Source organism: Sarcophilus harrisii, chromosome 3 (genome assembly GCF_902635505.1).
Source record: "Sarcophilus harrisii chromosome 3, mSarHar1.11, whole genome shotgun sequence".
Classification (NCBI taxonomy): domain Eukaryota; kingdom Metazoa; phylum Chordata; class Mammalia; order Dasyuromorphia; family Dasyuridae; genus Sarcophilus; species Sarcophilus harrisii.
Window position 1 is genome coordinate 35,127,890 of NC_045428.1, and position 21,005 is coordinate 35,148,894.

The window sequence follows — 21,005 nt, forward strand, 5'->3', positions numbered from 1 at the left end:
GAAGCACTTGCCACAGGCGGCTCTCCTAGTGAATTGCTTTTGTGATTTATGCAAGTCTAAAAGAAACCCAAGATCATTTATCTTCAATCCAGGAGAGAGATGAAAGAGGCCAGCTTGAAAAATTTCCTTTGGCATCAGATGAGTGCATCAAAGCCGGGGTGGGGAAAGACCCCACATTGTTGTTTTGCCAGAAACTAACTAGGATATGATTCCATTTTTGTTGTTACAGATTTTCTCCGTGAGTTTAAAAAGCTAATAAGGCATTAAAAAAAAAAACCTGGGGTAACATTAAGATGATTAAAATAAAAATTATAAAACGTCTGCCTTTCCAAAGATTGATGTGAAACTTTATTGTACATCTTGGAGACTTCCATTGGTTTCCTCCATCTATCACAATATTTCTCCAGTAATGGAATCTAATTTCCTTCATTGGCTTAACTCTCAGAGTACTCCACTCCTTCCTTCATGAAGCGTGTGCCTTTGGAATCAGATGAGGTTTTGATATTTCCCATTTTTCATACCCCTCTGCTTGGAGAGCAGTGATGTGCTGGATACACACAATGGTGTTCCAGCTGTTGGATGCTCTGTACTCATCACTGGCTGCAGGCAGGAATTCTTCCTGTTGAATGGGTCCCACTGGTTCATGGATATTGAAAACTTCATGCTTTGTAAAAAATACATCACTAGAATCAAGTCATTTGTCATTATACATAGGGATAACTATTGTCATTATGCATAGGGATAACTATTTTTTTTAATCCCCTTTGATAGGGAGGGTATTAAAATTTTTTTTCTGGCTTTATTTCCCTTCACACACTTTATTCAGCAGCATGGAAGAACTGATCTGGAAACTTCCTCCACTGGTGCAGATGGGCAGCTCATCTTTAATTTGTAGTTTTGCAGAGCGAGCTCCAGGTCCTGATTGCTTATTTGACTTTCTTGATGATCACATGAATAGTATAAGAAGCCACATTTGAATCCAAGTCTTCTTGATTTTCATATGAGCCTTTTAGAGAGGAAGAGGAAAAGATCATTAGCTTTGGAGTTTAGATTTGAATCTTGAGTCTGCCCTTTACTATTGTGTGATCTTGACTAAGGTGATTAACTTCCCTGAGTCTCATTTTCCTCATTTTAAAAATGAGTGTGTGGAATTAGATCAATAGTTCTTAACTTTTTTTTTTTTTAACATGCTGTGGACCCCAGTGACAGCCTAATGAAACCTTATTTTAAATGCCCAAAATAAAACATATAGTATTGTACTGACTAGAATATACACTGACTAGCTATGTGATCTTGGGTAATCCATTTTGTCTCTGTCTTCCTGAATTTCTTTATTTGTAAAATGGAGATAATAATAGCACTTGCCTCCTAGAGTTGTTGAAAGAATCAAATGAAATAATAAAGGACTGTTGTAGGATCAAATGAAGAAATAAAGTACCTTATAAACATTGAAGAACTGTAGAAATATTAGTTATGTTTATTACCACAAAGAAAACCAAAATACATTGAAATAGAGTTGTCAAAATATTTTTTAAAAAGCCAAGTTCACAGACTCTGGGTTAAGAATTTCTGTAGTAGAGGAGTTCTAAGATCCCTTCCAGCTCCATATATAGGATCCTATGACCCTTTGTCTGCTATTTCATGCTGCTAAGTTGTAAATGATTTTGTTTTAAAGGTAAAAACAAACACTTTCATTTACAGGACAGGGAAGGGAATTTTCCCTTGCTAATTGGTTAAAATCTTGAAGATTTTTCTGTGGTCTTAAATTGCAATTATAATTTAAAAAATAATGTTGCGTTCTTGAATGTCCCTCCCCCTCCCCCCCCCCCATTTAAAATAAGTCTCCCTGGAGCATCTATTTCTAGCTACTGACTTTATTTTTAAAAATTTTAAAGTTTTATTTCTACCTTTTATTTTTTTATGACCCCAGTTCCCAAATATATTATTCTTCTCTCCACTATTCAGCCTGGATGATTTAGTTGTATACACACATTTCAACATGATGCTTTATAAGAAAATAGAAGGCTGCAATGACATTTTTGAGTTAGAGATTCTTCGCTGGGATATCAGTGATGATAGAAGGAATGTCTTTCTTGTCACTTTCTGCTTTATATTGCACACTTCCATTTCCTATATCCCCGACTCCTATTTCCTCATCAGAAGAATCTGGCTGCCCTTCTTGTAGAGGGTGGGATTCACTTTTGAGATGAAGTCATTATGTGGGAAATGAGATTATATCACTGGAGGGGGAAAGTGTCTGTCAAGATGCATTCTCTCTAAACTAGAAATATGCTCCATGAGCAGAAGTATCTTTGAAATTAAACTGGAATGGTAAAAACTGAGCGATTAGAGAAAATGTAAACAGAAATCTTAGTTTAGTGCCCCTAAATTCAGTTAGTTTTAACTATTAGTTTGGGGAACTGGGGACAGATGTGGAAAGTGAAATCAAATGAATTACCCAAGACCATTGACAAAATCAGGACTAGAACAAAAAGCTTTTGACTCTAGCCCTCTCAGCAGTATCATTGTAATTATGGAGTGATGGCTGTCCCTTATACAGAATGAGTTCTTCCCATGTAAGCTAGGGTAGGGAAAATAAGTACAAAACCATCAATATTTAATATAGTGTTAGACTTTGACTGTATTTTCACTTGAGTTGTTGAAATCCCTTATTGTCTTCAAATATTTAAAGGGTGTTCTTGTGGCAAAATGAACTTTAGTTAAACAAAATATAATGCCAAACTCAAGGGATCTTGTCAATGACAGATACACACACATGTATAATACAGGAAAGAATATATAATGAGAGGGTAATAGAAAATGACCTTTTCACTTTAAATTAACTTTTGTTCTGGCTTAAATTCATTTGCTTGCCAAGTTAAAAGAAGATTTTGGAAATTTCCAATCCTAAATTAGATGTTATCTAGGTCAAAAGACTGTAATTTAATCCTGGATACACACAAGTTCAGGAAAAGATTTAATTGTTGACTGGAGCAATTATTTTGGCTTTCGTTTTTCTTACAGTATGTTAAGATGGACTGTGGTGGCTCATAACCTCTGGCTAACGCTCTCAGTGTTTTTTAGAGATAAATTTTTTTTTTGGAAGATGGAAGATAAACTGGCCATCATGAGGTTTTGAGAAGACGAAGCCCAGAAACTAATATTTTGATGAGAAATGTTTAGCAACATGTAGCAAACACAACCCTGCGCCCAGCAGCAACCATGAATTCAATAGTGATCATAGAGTAGCTGAGCAACCCATTTAGTGCAGAGAAGGCATATGGAAGCAAGAAAACTTGCCATGTTCAGCAAAGGTGGGATAGAGGAATTTGAATGGAGTAAAGGGTTCATATAGGGAATTCATAGGAGATTAAGTTGGATCTCCAGAAGAAAGGAGCAGAATGCAGAATGATGATATCACTTGGATATCAGAGGCTTTGTAGCATTTAAAATATATGTTGTGCCATCATGATTACACCTGTACCCACAAATCCATTAAGGGTGTACAATTTATTATCTCTGTGCATTTTCTCTCTGATGATATATATGTTTGCGGGACAGCATATCTCATTTAGGGGGAAATGTTTTATTGGTATTTTACTTACTATTGTACTTATTTGAACTAATTGTACTACCAGATTGATTGTTTAAAGTAAATACATCAGTGGAGACTCTTGGGCTATGGTTTTGGAGTCAATGTGGATTCACAGAGTATCTTAAACCTGAAGAAGTTTTTCTGGGGGTCTCCTGTGTTAGGAGGAAGATGATTTAGCCATCACACATATAAGAAAACCCTTCTAACAATGAGCATTAGTCAATAATATAATGGACTGCTTTAGGAGGTAAGGAATACTCCCTTACTAGAAGTCTTTAAGTAGAAACTGGATGACTATTGATCCAAAAAGCCATACAGATAATACTTTTTCTTTTATGAATTGAATTAGATAGTTTCCAAAGTCCATACTAAGTTTGAGATGCTTTGACTCCATGATAAAGCTTTTGTTTTCAATCTAATTGCCTGGAATTTCAATGAACTCACTTCTGATTTCTCAATATTTTTCCTGAACATTTCCTTGTATTTTCTTATTTTCACATTTCCCTGATTTCATTGCTTTGATCTGCAGTACCTTCCTCCATTCCTTTTTTCTACCTATCTTTCACAGATCATCTTAAATTCTTCCTTCTCCTTAAAGCATCTCTGACTAACTGAACAGAGGAGTTACCCTTCTCTGACATCTCTGTAACCCATCTATACGATCCATTTGACATTTATCAATATGATCTTGAATTGGGAATTATCATTTTGTACTTCTCTATCATTTCTCTAGCTAGAATGCTAACTTCCTGAGGGAAGGAAGTTTCAGGCTCTCTGTATCCCTTACAGAATCTAACAGAACCTTCTCCCTAGTAAGTAGCACTTAATAAATATTTGTTAGTTAAGTAGTTAATTGAGTCACATTCTTTATCATATCTGTGCCATATTGTCACTTGACCCTGCCCCAGCATGCCTGGAAGACTTGGTGTTTTATAAATCTTGAATTGACTTGTTAAATGGACATTTTCAAAATGATTCAAAATAAACACAAGTTTAATTGTGTTAATGCATGTGAAACACAGCCTTCCTTAAAGTGATTGTACCTCCTTAATCTTCTGCCTTAATGAAAAAGAATGGCTTGTAAGTTCCTCCTCATTAGTTTAGGAGGCAGCAGGGTGTGGAGTACAGAGCACTAGATTTGGTGTCATATCATTAAAATAGTCTTTGAGGTGACTTCTGGCTCAAAAGCCCATGATGCAATGATACCATGATTCTAAGTTCCTAGATTTTTTGTATTAGTCACAGGGCATGAAGGGTATGAAACACCCAATAAAAAGATTTATTAAGCATATACAGTGTACTAGAGATGGTGTCATGTGATAAAGACAGGAATAAAACAGTCTCTAAGCTCAAGAAGTCTGCTTTTTATTGGAGAGGGGAATATATATATATATACACACATATATATATATATATACACACACACACACACACACATATAAACAAATGCAAAATATATACAACTTTCCTGCTAAAGAATTCTATGATGATGGGTTAGAAACTCTACCACCTGGCAGAATTGGTAAAAATTTAAATGTAAGAAGTCGTATTAAGAAATGACTCTTGGAGGAAATTAGGATTTCAAGAATTGGAAACCCAGTAGTACTGAGCAATAGTACAAGGGCCACTAGATAGTGTCAGAGTGCACAGAGCACTAGACCTGGAATTAGGAAAACTCATTTCCCTGAATTCAAATCTGACCGCAGACACTTACTAGCTTGGTCACTCCAAGCAAATAACTTCACTTTGTTTTTCTCAGTTTCCTCAGTTGTAAAAAAAAAAATGAGTTGTAAACTCATTTTACAACTGAGAAAAAAAATCAAACCTCTAATATCTTTGCCAAGAAAATCCCAAATGGGGTAATGAAGAATAGGACATGACTAAAAATAACTGAACAATAACAAAAAATGGGCAAAACTCACTGCTGGTGCAAGCAAATAATAAGGATCCAGGTTTAGATAATCATTATATTGCCAACACTTCTAACAATGATCTGTAATGGCCCATCACACTTCCTGACTCTTCTCCCCAAGTCCTCCAATGCTTCAGCCAAATTGAGCCTCAGCTTTTAAGAATTGAATGGGATAGCATCATAGTTTGATTAGGTTCTCGGTCAATACCGTCATTCACAATGAATTTGTTCACTATTCAAATGTTCTTTATGTTGCTCAGAAAACTGAAGGGGGAAGGTGGAGAGAAGATGGAAGGGGGGGTTTGTTTACATAGCAGATGTGTTCTAGAAGAAGGAAATGCTTTTATTTCCCTGGTGTACCAGCAGTTCATGTTGCTATAGCCAGCTCTAATGGAAAGTAATAAAACCCATTTTCATCAAGCAATATCTGGAACACTTACAGGTCAATCCAATACACAAAACAGACTGTTGTAGATCCCATTAGTTTGTCACCATCCTCTAACTTAGTTGGGGGACTTTTACCATTGGAAATTGAATTTTCCAGGTCATGGCCTGTTATGATTTATGGAAAACAGCAAATCTTTGGGAAGTTGGTGTGAGCATGTAGCCAATTATTACAGACTGAACACATAATCTTTTCATTTGTTAAAATCACAAAGGTAGCAAATTAAGCTGTGAAAGAACTGAGAACTGTAACAGCTGTAAAAATATTTTCAGCTCATAGTTATAAACCTCTGTTATACTGATTATTATAGACTGAATGATTTTGTTCCCAAGACCATCCAGCTAGTACAGAGTCAGAAGATTGTGTTGTTGCTCTTTGAAATCTGCTTTTTTTGCACAGGGCTTATAAAATAAGTTCATGGGAATCCTTATGGGTGTAACGGATTCTATGTAGAATATACCCATTTCTGGATAGAGCTTCAGCCCATTTAAGTGCCAAGAGAAAGATTGCAGACAATTATCCTTAAATATAGTGGAGGAAGTATGGTATAACTGAAGAAGTAATGGACATGGAAACATGGGTTTGAGTCCTGTGAAGCTTTGCCATGAAGTATCTGTGGGATCTTTGGGGGTGATTAAATTCATTCTTCAGAATGCAGTTTTCTACATAATAAATGAGACAATATTTGTGAAGAACTGAGCACATAGTAGACACTTAATAAATTCTTGTTTCCAATTTCCTTTTCCTATAAGAAAGGTCCTGTGCTTGTGCTATGTTGGTTATCCTAGAATTACAAGACATGGTTTTTGCATTCAAGTTGCTGAAAAACTTGGGGAGATGAGGTTTGCACCCAAGGAACAACTAAAGAACATGTAAAGACTTAAATAGGCAAATATTAAATCATGTAGATCTAGCAATAAATGCATGAGGTCAGAAAAGAGAAAGCTTCAAGTAGGCTACAGAAATGGAGGAAGACTTAATAGAATAAGAAGAGTTTGAGATGAATCTTGAAGAATGGATAGGGTGTTCCTGGAAGCAGAGGGATGATGGTAAGATTCTGGTAAGAATGAGAAATTTTTATAAAATGAATTAGAGAGAGAATGGAAATTGTCTTTGCTTTTCTACTGTAGTTTATGACAGTGGAACATACCTTCAAAACCACTGAAATCTTAGAAATCTCAGTCCTGACTGAGGCTCAGAGAAATGTAGTCACTTCATGTGGCCATACCTCTATTCAGTAAGCATCCAATCTCCATTAAGCTTTGTCTAGGCATCTGTGTTCTTCTCTCTCTCTCTCTCTCTCTCTCTCTCTCTCTCTCTCTCTCTCTCTCTCTCTGGAAGGTACTCTCCATTCTCCAAGTTCCATCTCAATCTTTCCTCTGGAGTGATTGATAACTTTCTATTGTACTACATATGAGTGACATAAGTTATAGAACACAGAATCACAGACTATAGAAGCTCAGAGCTGGAATTGAGCTCAGAAATTATCTACTTCAACTATACTTGACCAAGAATCCCTTCTACAACATGTTTTTAAAATATTAAGTACAGTCTAGGGGAAAGAAGATTCATATACAGATTTGGAGTCAGAGCGTCTAGATTAAAATCTTGACTCTACCAATTATTATTGTATAATCGTGGATACATGTAAAGTTCTCAGTTTCCTTACTCATAAAAAAGAAGGAGCTAAATCCAATGACCTTTAAGGTTTCTTCCAACTCTAAATCTGTGTTCTATGGTTCCAGTCAACCAGCCTTTGCCTGAAACACATTGGTGAGTGAGAAAGAACTTACCACTTCCTGAAGGAGCTAATTCCATCTAGACAAATCTAATTGTTAAAAATGAATGTATGACACCCTGTTTGTGTTTAATAAACGCTTGTTGAGTTGTTGATGATAAATATGGCTCTTTGCAATAACTACCTTTTGCTTTTGGTTCTTCCTTCCATGATCATGACAAACATCCCATGTCCCACTTTCACATGACAATCTTTCAAAAATACTTGAGAATAGTTATCAAGTGCAGTCTAGGCTTTTTTCCTTCTCCAGTTCGAACCTTCTTTGTTTATTTATTGTTTCTTTTGTCATTATTTATTTATTTAATGGATTCTCATATACCATGGAATTCAGGAAAGACTTTTCCAAGCTTAGTCACCCTTCCCTGGGCCAATTCGAGTTTGTCAATGCCATTCCTAATGTGTGATCTCAGGAGTGATCACAATATTCCATATATGTTCTGGTCAAGAAAGAATCCAGTGGAATTCAGTTCTATTATTCTGAATACACTGTCTTAGGTAGCCTATCTTAGTATGGATTTTTGCAGCCCATGTCACATGGTTGATTTATATTTAGTCTGCAGACCACTAAAATCCTCAGATTCTTTTCACCTAGGAACCAGTGTTCTGTTGATTACAAGACCTGAATACAAATTTTGACTTTCCAGATCTGAAGAGGAGGAAGGAAGCTTTGATATCCTAGAGTCCCAAGTCCCTATCAGAAATTTACAAAGATTTAGGAAAGGCTACCAGGCCTTAAATACTTCCTAAATAGCAAAGTTTGAGGAGAAAAAGTCTAGATTAAGGCATTCTAGTCAAAAATGATTAAATAATCTAGGCCAAGCTTTTTATGGCCCTTCAAAATCAAGAAGTGTCAGCAAACTTTGATTGAGGGCTAATAGCAAAATCTCTCTTCTGTCAAGGATAATGTCACATTATCTCTGATAAAAGAAAAGGGAAAACAGACAAAACAACAAAACTACTTAGAATTGCTTTTTCCAGATTAACTAGTTCAGTCACTTTGGGGATTTGAATTACATTGATGGAACTTATACTCAGATTCTCAAATAGATCCATGATCTCATTTATTAAGAAGTCCCCAAAGGGAATTCATAAACTCATAAAAGCTGGGCTGGCAGATCTGGATAGAAGGTGGAAATGGAGAACATGCAAATAAATCAAGCTTATTATTGCATTCAAATGTTGCTACAAATATCAGGATACTTGTATATTGGATATTTTAGAAGAAAAATACAATAAGCCTGAAAATTTTTTTTTTTTTTTAAATGAAACTACTCTTCACTTGGCATGTGGCATTTGAGATCCATGGAACAAAGTATGAGAGAGTAGAATGGTGGTGGGAATTTGAAGATTTGAACATTTTCTAGCTATGTGGTTTGGGCAAATCCCTTATTAATCTTCTATACTTTACTCATCTATAAAATTGACATCCTAGGTCTTGAACTGAAAGGGACTCCAGAGATAATCTTATCCAACATCCTCATTTTCCAGCTAGGGAAACAGAGGCCCAGAGAAATAAGGGTTAGGCTCCTTTGATCCTAAGGTTGTATTTAATCTTGGACAGCTTAAGTGATTCATTTAAGGTTGCATAGATAGTTGGTGGCAGTAATCCTTCCAATAGTTGGATCACAAGCATGGTCTGAGTAAGAAACTTTGTAAACCTTAAGAGAGCATTGCAAAACAAAACAAAACAAAACAAAAAACATTCTTGTCATTTAGGAACTGGTGCTGCAACTAAGTCCAATGCTTTAGATTTGGGACCTTTGTCATGACAACTTTGAAAGACCAGAAAGACAACACAACTCATTTCCACTTGGGCAGGGGTTTATTTAGTCTACTGATTTTTTCCTCTCTCCAAATTCTGGCAGAGCATGTCTGGCCTAATTAGGTAGGCATCCTAAGTGAAATGGGAGTAGGGGGGAGATTTCTGCCCTCAGAGTCTATTCCTTTCCATGTGTGCTACCATTTCTTTGTCTCTGTTGCCCATCCTTTTCAATCATTGGAAATCACTATTACTAAGTGAAGCGGTTAACGTCTCATCAGCTTCAAGAGAGATTTTTGCCTCCTACTCATGTCATAACCTTTATTTGTAATAAAGCAATGTTTTCCCCCCAAATCTAGACTTCAGATATTTGTAGTTTCTGCAGATTGCTTCCTGTGCCTCGGCAGATGTCATCCTATTTCTCTTGGTTTACATCGGGCTTTCTCTGATTATCTTTTTTAACTGCCAAGTACCTAGATTTACATTATGGCTCTATTCTATGTGTGATGTTGGGTCAGTTCCTCTCACTTCTCTAGATCTTTAAGATGAGGAGCTTGACTTAGATGGTCTGTGAGTCTCTTCCAGCTTTGGGTCTAGGATTCTTTAACCAGCCTATAGTTTGTCAGCATCAGTAGCATGTGTAAGAGCATGAATAGAGAAGGAGAAAAAAAATAAGGAAGTGATAAATTTAATTTTTTCTTGAGAAATAGCTCCAAAGAGGAAGTGTGGCCCATAGGGACATTTATAAACACCCACGCCCTTCCTATTTCATAATCTGAATTTATGTCTCTGGAAAATCTTAATCTGTGAAAACCACTAATATAGAAAATCATATAAGAGAAAATTTACTGCAGTTTCTTTTAAGAAAAATTCCTTTATGAATGCCTTCTGTTATTACCTGATGTATATTATCAGCTCTTCACTCCACACTTGTTACAAAGAAAATCAACAAAGTAAAACCCATTCACAATATCTGTATATTTGATAAGGTGTGCAGCATTTTGTATCCATTGTCCCCCCATCTCTACCAAGTGAAGGAAAATATGTTCCATCATCTGTTCTCTGGAATCCTGACAGGTCATTGTAATTAATTTAAACTCAACTGACTTTTAATGTGTTAATTTACATCTTTGTCATCCCTGTGTAAATTGTTTTCTGGGTTCTGCTCTTTAATTTCAAGTAAGTTCATTTATCTCCTTGTATCTCTTCTCCCTCCTCCTCTTCTCCTTCTCCTCTTCCTCTTCTTTTCTCCTTCTCCTTTTCTTTCTTCCTTCCTTTCTTCTTTTTTCTTCCTTCCTTCCTTCCCTTTCTTCCTTCCTTGCTTTTCTTCCTTCCTTCTTCCTTTCCTCTCTTCTTCCCTCCCTCCCTCCTTCCCTCCTTCTTTCTTTCTTTCTTTCTTTCTTTCTTTCTTTCTTTCTTTCTTTCTTTCTTTCTTTCTTTCTTTCTTTCTTTCTTTCTTTCTTTTTTCTTCTTTCCTTTCTTTTTCTTTCTTCTTTTCTTTCATCTCTTCTTTTTCTTTCTTTCATCTTTTTCTTTCATCTTATCTTTCATCTCTTCTTTTTCTTTCTTTCACCTTTTTCTTTCTTGTTGTTGTTGTTGTTGTTGTTGTTGTTGTTGTTGTTCTTCTTCTTCTTCTTCTTCTTCTTCTTCTTCTTCTTCTTTTTCTCTCTTCTGATTTGAAATCAGGTTTTGTTCGGGCTAGTGCTCTATTCACCTAACTGCCCCATTTCATTACTTCTAACAGCATAGTAATATGCCATTACATTCATTGATTCCAATTGTTTGACTATTCCTACACTGATGACACCTATTTTGTTTTCAATTTTGGGCTACCACAAAGGATTTTGGTTTTTTCTTTCTTTCTTTCTTTCTTTCTTTGGTTTAGCCAAAAATAACAATAGCTCCCTGTCTGCATGTAGATCTCTTTCCAACAGCTGTATTCCACCTCTCAACCCACAGGAGCATCTTATGGGTTGGCACAAAGCCTATTTAAAGCAAGATCCACTTTTTAATTTATGTAGGTCCAGAAGTAAAATTACATTGGCCTATAATTAGAATTAGGAGTTTGAATCAAATGGAAACTAGTTCCAATTGAATAGACCTTAACAATGGCAAGTTACTATCAAGATAGAGGTTGTCCAAGTTTGCCAAACCTCTTTGCCAGGTTGTGTGACATGAGGATAGCCAAGTCATGGTGTGATAAGTTGGTTCTGGACAAGACAAAGTGTAAGCCCAGAATTTCAGTGGTTGTCTAAGGTGAAGGTATGGGGATATGCTGGCTTTAGTGGAAGCAGCATGGGGTGGAGATTACTGGAAAATAGATATTCCTATTTTACAGATGAGCAAACTGGCCCAATGAGGCTGCACACAACTAATGACACAGAACACTGAACTATTTATTTTTCATCATGAGAAAATGTTGAGAGATTTATTTTTAAAATAGCCTTTTATTTTTCGAAATACATACAAATATAGTTTTCAACATTCTCTTTTGCAAAACTTTGCGTTCCAAATTTTTCTCCCTCCCTCTTTTCCCTTCCTCCCCTAGACAGTAAGTAATCCAATATATATTAAACACGTGCAATTCTTCTAAACATATTTCCTCATTTATCTTGCTGCACACACACACAAAAAAAATCAGCTCAAAAGGGGAAAAATGAGAGAAAAAACTAGCAAGCAAACAATTGTAACAGCAGCAACAAAGGTGAAAATATTATGTTTTGATCCACATTCATTCCCCTCTAATCTTCTCTCTGGATGCAAATAACAAGTTTATTGGAATTGCCTGAAACATTTCCTTGTTGAAAAGGGTCAAGTCCATCACAGTTGATCATCACATAATCTTGTTACTATGTACAATGATCTCCTGATTCTGCTCATTTCACTTAGCATCAGTTCATATAAGTCTCTCCAGGCCTTTCTGAAATCATCCTACAGATCATTTCTTATAGAACAATAATATTCCATTACATTTATATACCACAATTTATTCAGCCATTCTCCAACTGATGGGCAAAGACAGAGACTTCTTAACCATTGGAGCAACCCCAGTAAATGGGGTACTCTCAGTAGCAGAAGGAAGGCTTCAAGAAAAGGCTGTCCCATCTCTTGAGCATGATGTAAAGGGGATTGTTTTTTGTGTATGGAATAATGTCCTCTAACATTGCTTCTAAATCTGAACTAACTGATTTCTTAAGGGGGTCATGATTCTGCTATAGAAAGTTGCCTGATGAAAGAGAAAATGTTCTTCGTTAAGTTACCAGAAGTTCGAGAAAGTCTGAGTGGCCATTTATTTGTCAGCTGTATTGAAGAGGGGATTTTTATTCCAGGGTGGGTTGGACTGAATGGTCCTTAAGGTCTCTTCCAGCTCTGAGCTTTGGTGATTGCTGTGACGCTAATGGACAAAAATGCACTCATCATTCCGCCCTCCTCACTCCCTCCCATTTGCTTGTCAAACAGATGTAACCATGCTTGGCTGCCCCATCTGGGCTTTTATCTTCCTGATGTGGTCACTGCACTGATTCTTTTCCCATGACCCTTCAGGATATCCTCATACTTTGGGCCATTTTATTCCTAGTTCTTTCCCTGAAATGGCTATGTTAACATGTGATATTGTACTATGGGAAGAGACAGATTTAGGCAGAACACTGAGTCTGGAATCAGGAAGACCTGAGTTCAAATATGGCCTCTAACAAATCCCGTAACCTTTCTGCCTCAGTTTTCTTATCTGTAAAACAAACAAAAAGATCAGAATAGCTCCTACATTTTGGGACTCTTGTGAGGATCAGTAATATTAGTAAAGCTCTTGGTAAGCCTTAAAGTCCAGTAGAAATATTATTATCACAGAGGATCTGGGTTTGAACCTCAACTTCATATCTCTTTCTCTGGACCTTGATTCCTTGTAAGTTCATTTCCCATTCTCTATCTCATGATCTTTGAAGGATTATGAGGTGCAAAATTCATAGATTCATACATTTGGAGTTAGAAGAGAACTTAGATACAATTTGGGTCATCCCACTTCAGTTTAGAGGTGAGAAAACTGGGATCATCTCAGGGGGGATTTAAACTGTTCCTGTCTCAGGCCTAGCATTATAGACACTACACTATGGCTTGAGATGAGATTCAAATCCTTGGAGTCTTTGATTCCAAAGTCAACATTATTTCCACTCAACCTTCCCCCCACCCCACACAATGGCTTGTTTTTCTACATAATTCTCTACATGTTACCCCTCCTAGTAAATCTCTTTCACAGCAGAGACTGGCTTTATATTTCTTTGTGTTCCTACTGCTTACAACAGTGCTGAGACACATTAAGTGCTTAATAAATATTTATTGACTGACTATATTATACTATCTTCTAAGGTTAGTTACATTAGCGACCCTTTTTCCTTTTTCTCCCTTCATGTGATAGCTTCATAAAATCTCCCAACCCCACATTTTAAAATCTTTTGTTCTTGTTTGATTGAAAAATCCTAAAACTATTTGCTAAAATTCCAAGTTCCAAGAAATTTGGAGACAATTTTAAATAAGACCCAAGTAAGTATATATTTATATAAGTCAGAGAGCCAGGTTTTAATCAGTAAAGAAAGAAATGTATCCATCATCTAAAAACAATGGAGTTAAATGAAGTAATGGAAATTAGGGTCTTACTCTGAACCCTTTACAGCCTGTTCTTTTAATAGGGGATCAATAGTTTTAATGAACTTCAACAGAACCAAAAGGGGTGTGCCTTTCCTAGTAGAATCTGCCAGATGGGTTTAGATATATGCCTGTTAGAATTCAAGATGTCCCTCCCTTGGACTGAGCCATTAAGCCTGGAAAAGCTCCTGAGCTTGAGGGTGTGCTCACAGAGAGTTTCAATCAAGGAAGGGAAAGGCAGTTCTGACATCCATATTTCACTCTTTGTCAATGCACAGAGTGCTAAGAAAATACTCTTCTTGTTGATAGAAATGAACAGGCAAGAAAGGCAATGCAACAAAAAATCCCATAGACTTTAGAGGGGAAATTATTTATTTCAACCTCTGTCACTGTGCATGCTGTGTCTAATTGTGGCAAAAATGCTTAACCTTGGGAACAAAGATCCATAAGGAATCTGTGGGTAGATTTCAAGAGATCCTTGAACTCACAGAATGGGGAAAAATACAATCTTCCCCCTCCCAATATAATCACTTTCTTTTGTAATCCAAGATATTCTAATTTCTGCTTTTAAAAATCTCATTTTGAGAAGGGATCCTTGATTTCTCTAGACTTCCAAAGTGGTTTTGTGTGACACAAATGAGGTAGAGATACTAGTGAGAAAGTAAGTGAAAAAAAGTCAGAGAATGAGGGATATCATGGTTCACACAGACATTTCTCACCCAAGAGGATAGTAATACTATTAATAACAACAACAACAGTCACTTGCAAAGTCTATGACATATATTACCCCATTCGACCCATTTGCATAATTTCAAAAGTGGTGAGTGCCACAAGATTGTGAACATATCACCAGTGACAAAAGCCCAATTATTTGGGGAACTTTTTTGAAATAAAAGTCATAGGGAGGTGAATGTGTCATCAAAAAATAATTGAGGTCCAATCCTCAGCAGAGAGGGCGAGAAATACATCATTTCAAAATTGAGAAAAATTCTGCTTAAATAAGAAAAACTTTCTAACAATGGAGTAATTCCATGGGAGACTCAAAGAAATCTTTGTAGTTGGAATTATTTAAAGTAGAGGGGGAGTAAGTTCATGAAGAACTTCATGTTTCTTCAGGAATTATAGAGGAGGGAGGAGGGATGGGAGAATCTGGGGGAAGAAGGCTTAGCTGACCAATTTGCTCTGTCATTGCAGATTGGTTTCCTATAGTTTCTCCCCTTCACTCATGAGAATAAGGGTATTTTGATATATCTTTAGCAGAATTTGTACACTAAGTAACTGCCATATTAAACGACACTGAAAACTAAAAAAATTGCAGCCACATCATCACATGATGCAGCCATACAAGTACATAATACTGAATAAATTATAGCATTCATCTGAGAGTGGAAAAGAATTTGAGGAGGGGAAATCAACACCTAAATTAGCCTTGTCTGTTTACTGGAGTAAAAAAAAAACAACAAAAAACTAGGCCTTTGATTCTAACACTTTTGTTCCATATTGTGGAGAGTGCAAGGTCCACTGCCAAGGTCATCCAATGATCTAGAATCATAACATCTTACCTGAAATTACCCATTGAGACCACAAGTTAAAGTCTCCTTTTACAGAAAGCAGGGATGATTGGATTTCTGGAGAAGGAAACATGAAGTCCCTCATTCTCTGACTTTTCCCACTTACTTTCTCACTAGTACCTCTACCTCATTTGTATCACACAAAACCAATTTGGTAGTATGGTAAGTCAAGGACTCCTCAGAATGAAGTTTTTAAAAGCAGAATATATGTTGGATTACAAATATCTTGGATTACAAAAGAAACTGATTATGTTGGGAGGGGGAAGACTGTATTTTTCCCCATTCAGTGAGTTCAAGGATCTCCTGTAATGAGTCAATAGGTGACTGAGCTGGGTTTAACACAGACTCTTACAATTCCAGCTGCCATTTTTGTGCCCTTCCATGACCCTCATTTCTAGAGAGTCTTTTTTTCTTGTCCTCCCTTTTCACAATTTTTATCTAAGGTTACAGCAGGCAGGTCCACATGTTTATGTTCTTTCGGTCTTTCCATGGGAGTACAATACAATTATTTGTACAAGAGATGCAATAGTATCCAGGGGATAGGAAGCCTAGTCTTGGCTGTAGCAGAATCTGGGTTCAAGTCCAGTCACTGACATACAGCCAATCGACAAGCATTTATTAGGCTCCTGCCATATTCTGGATGCTTTGCTAAGTTCTGAGCATTCAAAGACAAAAGGAAACGGTGTGTTTGCTCAAGAAAAGGAAGAAAATAAGTATACATCAGCTACTATGTGTCAGGCACCATGTTAACCACTTTACAAGGAAATAGCGTGTTTGCTCAAGAAAAGGAAGAAAATAAGTATACATCAGCTACTATGTGTCAGGCACTATGTTAACCACTTTACAAATATAATCTCATTAAATCCTCATAACAACCATGTGCCTCATAACAACCATTTTACAGTTGAAGAACTGAAGCAGACGGAAGGGAAGTGACTTATGCAGCCAGTAAATGTCTAAGGCCATGTTTGATTTTCTGTCTTCCTGACTCCCAGCTCAGTCCTCTCTATCCATTGAGCCGCCTATTTTATTTTATAAGCCTGATTATATTTTATTCATGAGACAATATGTACCTGTGTAAATGGATATAAAATAGAAAGTAATTTAAATCGGACTGGATGCCTAGTAGCTGGAAACATCGGAAAAGGGCTTTGCCAAAGGGCAGCTTGGAGGAGAGAGGGCTCTCCCAGTGCAGAGGACAGAGAGGGGAGATGGAGGGTCTTGTGTGAAGATCAACCAAGATCCCACCGGCCAGACAAGAAGCATTAATTAAACAGTTCCTAAGAGGCGATGACTGTGCTGGTCATGTTGAGAACCAAAGAAATGCCCAGCTCACGGCAGAACAGGGAAGGTAACGGAAAACCACTGAGTCCATTCAAGTCACACTGATGAGCTGGGACTCCCATGGGGCATTCTAGAACCCCCAATGCAGAGTTCTTGCCCTTCTGTGACACTACACACAACAAGAAGAAATAAAATTTCCCATGATTCATAGGTTTTAAAGTGAAATGGCATGGGCTCTCCAAAGCCAGCGAGGTATATGGGAGGAGGACCATTTTTTCCATGCAATGTGACCATCTCTGTGCAAGCTCACCACGGCTGGCTGTGGCACAAGGCCAGTGCTTGCAGCCGATAATCACCAGGGTTCTTGGCAATGAGTCGGGGAGGCCTTGTTTCACAGGCCCGCTCTGCCCGGGGTTCAGGGGAGACCGTATGGTCCACCAAGGTTCCCGTGGCCAGAGTGGCCACTGAGGACTACTCTGAGCTCAGCAGAATCCCCCCGAGGTGTGGAAGCAGCGCTTTGTTTGAGTCACATTTCCCCAGCTTGCCGCTGTGTGACACTGGGGAAAGCTTAGCTACTTTGAGCTTCAGGATCCGCGTCTGAACAGGGAGAGAGGGCTTGAATGAAAGGCTCAAGGGCAGAAGCTCAAAGGACAGACCTTAAAAGGGTACAAATGTTGGACACTTGTCAGAGAGAGGCAAAATGGTGTGCACAATGGGTTCCATCTCAAACAGAAACCGGTGACTTAGAAAACCACAGATTAATGTTATCTATTAAAGTTGAATTTTTATTTATTATGTTAAACTTTCCCAATTATATTACAATTGGGTTGGGGAGACACTTGGGAGTTTTGTGGGTGTTTTTGGTCTGTGGGTCTTGTGTTTGACATCTTTATAGAGTAGATGGAGAGTGAGACTTGGAATCAGGAGGATCTGGGGGCAAATCTTGCCTCTGAGCGTCCTTGGGCTAATTATTTAGCTTCTATGTTTCGCACAATCCTCTATAAAAAGAGACAAAGACACCTGATGTAAACACCTCATAGGGCTATTTGGAGATTCAGATAATGCATGGAAAGCACTTTGCAAATTTTAAAACTCTTTTCTCTCCTCTCTCTCCTCTCTCTCTCTCTCTCCCCTTTTCTTTTTCTCTGTCTCTTTCTCTCTCTTTCCCCCTCCTCCTCTTCTTCTCCCTCTTCTTCATCCTCTTCTCTACCTTTCTTCTTCTTCCTTTTCCTTTCTTCTTCCTCTTCCTTTTTATCTCTTCATCTTATTATTTTTCCTCCTCCTCTTCCTTTTCCTTCTCCTCTCCTCCCCTTCCTCTCTTCCTCTTCTTCCTCTCTTTCTCCTCCACCTTCTTCTTCATTTTGTTTCTTCTTCTTCCTCCTCCTCCTCATCTTCGTCTTTATCTTCTTTTCTTTTTCCTTCTCCTACTTCTTCCTCTTCTTTCTCCACTTTCTATGAATTACAGACTGACATTCAGAGAGGTGGAAAGAGCATTTATTATGAGCTTATTATGTTCCAGTCACTAAACTGTGTTGGTCATGCACATATAAGCAGACAAGATAGTCACTATCCTCAAGGAGCTGACATTCTCCTGGGGGAATACAATGCATCAAGGGGAGCTGGAAGTTAAGAGTGAAGAGGGGAGAGGGTTTCCTCACAGGGACAAGGCTGCTGGTGGGATAGTGAAGTCTGAGAGGGAGCTGAGCATGGTTGAGCTCCCACATGAGATCTTGTCATCACCAGTCCTGAGTTCCAAGATTAATTCTGCCTTTCACTTACTGTGTGACTTTGACATCTGGGACTCAGTTTTCTTTCTTTTAAGATGAGGGATGATGGTGAACAAGAGGGTTTCAACAATACCTTCCTGCTCTAGAGCTGTTAGGATTCTCTCATTCTGTTAATCAAAGTGACTCCTCTAATAGTGAACAAGGAACCAATATGGAGAAAATCTGAGTTTGAATCCAGGTTCCATCTCCTTTTAGCTGTGTGACCTTCAATTCTCTGAATTTCAGTTTTCTTAACTGTAAAATGGGGAGGAAAAATACTTGTTACTCATTTCACAAACAAATCAATCAATAAGAATTTGTTCTATGCTAGTCAGTGTGCTAGGGACTAGGGGAAGAAAATCAAACAGCTCCTGCCCTCAAGGAACTTACATTCTATCAGGAAAACAACACATACACATATGAGTATGTGCAGAATATATACCAAATGTATAAGATGTAATTTTGGGAAGGAGGGCAGTCCAAATAGGGAAGGGAAAGAAAGGCTTCCTGTACAAAATGGCATTCGAGGTGAATTTTCAAGGAAACCTGGGATTCTAAGAGGCAGCCAAGGAGCCAAACCAAGGAACAAAGCAGCAAATAGAACTTCAGAAAGAATGATGCCAAATTTGAATAACTTTGGGACTGAATGGCTTCACTTTTTCAAAAAAAAAAAAAAAAAAAAAACAAACCCTGAAGCAGACATCTCGAAGGCTTGGAAAGATGGGTATTTATTTCTCCCTCATCTCTTCCCCCAAGGAAACCAATATGAGTGGCAATGTCTTTCTTGTTAAGAGCTAAACAAAGACTTCTGATTCTTTTCATAACCTATTGAACAGCTGTCACATTCTAACCCTTTTTCATCAGTAGAGACATAAGCTGACTCTGGCCCCAATGATCTGGAAGTTCTGTGTATTTATCATTCTTTATCAGTCTTTATAAAAAATAGTGAGTGCTTTGTCATGAAGTAATTTTAGATGTGTTCAGAGGAACAAATTTCTACATACTGGTGACTTCTTCCAGTGATGGTCAAGCAGTGATTTCCCTGAAGAGTTCCTTGGGTAGCCTGATAGATACAGAGACTTAGTTACTAGCTTGAACCTTTGGTCATTTCCAGTGGGCATTATATTGAGATGTGGAGTGCCAAAACTAGGATAGGGTCACTAAGGCTCTCCCCCTGTTTGAAATTTTATAGGATGATAATAGCATTGATGTTGCTCTCAAAGGTGCTTGTTTCACAGAGTTCCCAATGATATCATCCTTGTAGTGGAACACAACTACTCTCCTCTGAATCCACTTCTTTGATGGCATCATCCCAGGAGCTTAACCTACCTAGGAGTGGCTAGATTCCCACCCATCTTTTCCTTACCAGCTTTCAGCATTACAGAAACTTCTGGAGCCCCAGGGTGTACTTCCTGCCATTCCCCCTTCCCCCAAAACTGTATTCCAAATGGCATCTTCCTCTTCCTCTTTGCTCCCTAGTACTTGCCTCAGGTAAGAGTTATAAGAGTGAGACACAATTGTTCTATGATTGGGGAGAGCACTGTGCCCAAAGCTATAAAACCATGCCTACCCTTTGATCCAGCTACTGCTAGATCTATGTCCCAAAGACATCAAAAAAAATTTTTTTAAAGGGAAAAAGACCTATTTTGTATAAATATATTTATAAATCTTCTTATGGTTGCTAAGAATTGGAAATCAAAAGGAAATCAATTGAAAAAGGGCTAAACAAGTTTTGATATATAATTGTAATGGAATATTATTATGCTATAAGAAATGACAAGCAGGATGATTTCAGAAAAACCTAGAAAGGCTTCCATGAACTAATATAGAATGTAATGACCAGAACCAGAGAATGCTATCCACAGTATCAGCAATATTGTTTGATGAAGAACTGGGAATGACTCAACTATTCTCAGACACACAATGATCCAAAATAATCCCAAAGGATTAATGATGAAGCATACCATCTATTGCCAGAGAAAGAAATGGTATTGATTGAATACAGACCAAAGAATGCTAATTTTCACTTTATTTCATTTTGTTCTTTTATATGAGTCTTCTTGTGCAAAATGACTAAGTTGGAAATGTTTTACATAGTTGCACATGTATAATCTACTGTCTCACGGAGGAAGGGATAGAATTTGGAATTCAAAACTTCAAATATAAATGTTTAAAAATTGGGGGAGAAAAGAGTTCTGGCTATGAATGAATGAAACTAAAAATTTGATGTTTAAATT